This window comes from Salvelinus sp. IW2-2015, unplaced genomic scaffold, assembly GCF_002910315.2.
Source record: "Salvelinus sp. IW2-2015 unplaced genomic scaffold, ASM291031v2 Un_scaffold4115, whole genome shotgun sequence".
In the NCBI taxonomy this organism is placed as follows: domain Eukaryota; kingdom Metazoa; phylum Chordata; class Actinopteri; order Salmoniformes; family Salmonidae; genus Salvelinus; species Salvelinus sp. IW2-2015.
The window spans coordinates 32,835-37,160 of NW_019945387.1; positions in this window are offsets into that span (position 1 = coordinate 32,835).

Genomic DNA, 4,326 nt, shown 5'->3' on the forward strand with positions numbered 1-4,326 from the left:
TAGTAGCTTGTGGCTGGCTAGGGCGACTTAGCGGCCTAATACCATCTAGTAGCTGTGGCTTGGCTAGGCGAGTTTAGCCCTAATACCATCTAGTAGGCTTGTGGGCTGCTAGGGCGTCGTTAGCGCCTAATACATCTAGTAGGCTTGTGGCTTGCTAGAGGCGACGGTTAGCGCCTAATACCATCAGTAGGATTGTGGCTGGCTAGGCGCGTTAGCTCCTAATACCATCTAGTAGGACTTGTGGTGGGTCTTTTAGGGCGACGTTAGCCCTAATATCATCTAGTAGACTGTGGCTGGCTAGCGTGCTGTGCGACAGAAAAGCTCACGTCGCAGAGTAAGGCGACAGTAGCATTGGCTTCCTCTAGTCTACGCAGGCGACGTTAGCCCTAATACCATCTAGTAGGCTTGTGGCTGCTAGGGCGCGTTAGCTCCTAGTACCACTAGTAGGCTTGTGGCTTGCTAGGCGACCGTTAGACGGCTCAAGTACCATCTAGTAGGCTTGTGGCTGGCTAGGGCGACGTTAGCGCCTAATACCACTAGTAGACTTGTGGCTGGCTAGTGGCGACTTAGCGCCTAATACCATCTAGTAGGCTTAGTTGGCTTGCTTAGGGGCGACGTTAGGCCCTAGTAGACATCTTAGTTAGGCTTGTGGCTGGCTTGAGGGCGCGTTAGCGCCTAATACCATCTAGTAGCTTGTGGCTTGCTAGGGCACCGTTAGCGCCTATACCATCTTAGTAGGCTTGTGGCTTGGCTAGGCGCGTTAGCGCCTAATACCATCTAGTAGGCTTGTGGCTTGCTAGGGCGACGTTAGCGCCTAATACATCTAGTAGGCTTGTGGCTGGCGTAGGGCGCGTTAGCGCCTAATACACATCTAGTAGCTTGTGTTGCTAGGGCGACGTTAGCGCCTAATACCATCTAGTAGAACTTGATTGGCTTGTTAGGGCGACGTTAGCGCCTCAATACCATCTAGTAGATTGTTGTTCTAGGCGTGTTAGCCGCCTAATCCACTAGTAGCTTGTGGGCTGGCTAGGCGTCGTTTAGCGCCTAATCCATCTAGTAGGCTTGTGGCTGGCTACGGCGTCGTTAGCTACCTGAATTACGCTATACTAGTGAGGCAATTGTGGCTGGGGCTAGGGCGTGTTTAGCGCCTAATACCATCTAGTAGGCTGGTGGCTGGCTTTAGGCGCGTTAGCGCCTAATACCATCTAGTAGGCTTGTGGCTGGTCTAGGGCGCGTTAGCGCCTAATACATCTATAGCTTGTGTGGCTAGGGGGCGTTAGCTCCTAATACATCTAGTAGCTGTGGCTGGCTAGGGCGCGTTAGCCCTAATACCATCTAGTAGGTTTGTGGCTTTGGCTAGGGCGACGTTAGCGCCTATACCTCTAGTAGACTGTCACTGGGCGACGTTGCGAGGGCGATGAGAAGGCTTCACAACCAACACTTCTGTTTCAAACCTTAACCCTTACCTTAATCAGTGGGATTATGCTAAACATAACCTTCAAATATTGTTTATCCCCCCTCCTTGACAGACGTATGAACCAGGAAGTAGGAGTGAGGATCTTTTGCCTTCACAGGGTACAGATTTTAGACTGTTCGTCCTCCCCTCCTCCCCGTTCTACGCGCCCTTCCGGCATCCCCCGTCCTCCTCCCCGTGTCCTCTCCTCCCTTCCCCTGCTCCGCTCTCCTCACTGCCGGTCGTTCCCCGTCTCCCCGTTCTCCACTCCGACCCATACATACCGTTCTCACTCGTCACATTCGCCGTGTTAGCCACTTTCCTGCCGACCTCCTGTTCCTCCCTCTCACTTTCCGTCTTCCTCCCTCCCTCCCTTCTTCCCCACCGTCTCCCTCCCCGTCTCCCTCCCCGTCCCTTCGTCCCATCCCCGTCTCCCTCCCCGATCCCCGCTTCTCCTTCCTCCTCTCCCCTCACAGCCCTTCCGTTCCCTCCCCGTCTTCCTCCCTGCTTTCATCTCCCTCCCCGTCTCCTCCCCGTCTCTCCCGTCCCTCCCCGTTCCGCTCTCCCTCCTCCGTCTACTCCTTTCCCTCCTTGTCTCTCCCCATCTCCCTCCGCCCGTCCCTCCCTGTTCTCGTCCTCCCATCTCCCATCCCTGTCTCCCTCCCCGTTTTCCTCCCCGTCTCCCTCCCATGCCTCTCCACTCCCCGTCTCCTCCCCGTCTCCCTCCCGTCTTCCTTCCCGTCTCCCTCCTCTCTCCCTTCCCTGTCTCCCTCCCTGTCTTCCTCCCTGTTATCGTGAGATCTTGTTGCCTTTAGTGCAGGCCTGGGCAATTATTTTCCATGGAGGGCCACATTAGAATATATTTTTGCCATTCCGGGCCAGAATCATATTACAGGATTATACATCATGTTTGTGACTGTGTTGACAGACATATCTACTGTAAATCACATCCAGAAATGCTACTTATTTTACTTTATTAACATGCACAGAAATAAACCACATCCGTGTTCTCCTTTTGGTAGGTATTTTCATTATTAATCACACAATGAACTACACGGAGGGAAAAGTACATTGTGCATTCAGCACCACGGACAGAACTCTTGTTAACGGGTTATGCACAAAAACACAAGAAAGAGAGAGCTCAACATTACATTTAAACTAGTCAATCAGTGTGAGGAGTGAAGTCTCTGATGGACATTGACTAGAGCAGTGAAGTCAGGTGTAGTTTCTGATGTCACTATGCGCAGGATTACTGAGAAGTGAGAGTCAGTAAGAGATGATCTGTGCCTTGACTTGTTATATTTCATCACTTAAAATGTCTGTTCACATACACATACATAGGTTGACCCAAACAGTACAAACATCTTCTGAGTATGACTCCTAATCTTTGGAAAGTTTTGTTCATCGAGAGATGCATAGAACCTCGTCAGTGACATTGTTTTGAATAGTTCCTCCAATCCCTGCATCAGACTGAAGATGGATAARCTCAAGTAGCAGGTCAGTGGGAGCGTGTTCCACATTGAAGGTGAAAGGAGAGGAAACCAASAGCATGTCATTTTACAACACTTTGAAAATCCTCAAAACGACAGAGAAAACGTACCGTTCAAAGCACGCAGCAGCGAGTTATACTTCTCCCGCTGGTCATCTGAACAGACTAGTAGTGTCGGGAGGTGGGTGAGACTGTTGGCTTCTAATTAGTGGGGCAGGAAGAGTCATTTTCCCTTGAAGGCTTTGACAAGGCTGTACATCTGATGTGCAAAAAAGCCAAAAATCATCCTACATTCATTGTATACTTCCCTAATTTTTGCGCAATTTCACGCTACCTACTATTTGTAACTGTGACGTGTGTGTCAGTCCTGTCAGTCACTGTCTGTCCTCGTGCAGTTGTTTATTTATACGTGCCTTCAAAATAAATGTCCCGCAAGCGGTGGGAGTTACATCATTACACAAAGGTCAGTATTCATTGGGCTTTTAATTTGAATTACAAATACGTTTTTTCTAAATTTTACAATCGCAAATTCTTTATGTAATCTGAGCATGATTCCGTGGGCCGTATTGAATCAGGTCGGGGGGCCGCATATGGTCGTCTCTACAGGGTAGAACAAGTTTAGCATCCTGTCTGCCTCCCTCTCTTCCTCCCTGTAACCTTCCACGTATCAGCCCTGCTTCAGTCTTCACCAAATGTTAATTTGAAATGGTTGTGTAAGGACACTCTGCGATCCTTTTCCAGCGAGACTTGTCACTAGTTGATCTAACTTTACGAGGAGTAGGCTACAGCTTTGAGTTTTCTCCTTTTGGTCACCTTCGGTGTTAGACCGCCGAGCTGAAAATGACTTGTATTTGTTCCTCTAATCGTGAATGTTGGTATTTCCATAAATACTGCATAAATCTGAATATTGGAATTAATTATTCTTATAAGCAGCGACTCTGAGTGTTCGTTATTGAATATATTTGTTCCCGAAGGGCGATTCACATGAAATTAAACACCTGATTCTGGAAGTATATAAACTCAGAAAAACCTGAAAAGTACAGTATGATAACTTTTGCAGAATAAATTCCTACAATTGAATTAATAATTTTTATAGCAAGCGCATTGAAGTTCGTGAATGTATATATGTTACCCTGCGAAGGAGTCACGAATTAAGCTGATAATCTCTGATATCTACTGCGTGAAAGTAAAATATAAAGCCCAGACATCGAAAAACTGAAAAACGCTGATAACTTTGTGCAGAATAATTCCTACGCAATTTGATTATTAATATATTAATTTTTAGCAACACGCGTGAGTTTCGTTTGGTTCATAATTATTGTTGACCCTTACAAAGAAGCGGCATGATTCGGATACCTATGTATGGGAAAGAGACTTCACTGTA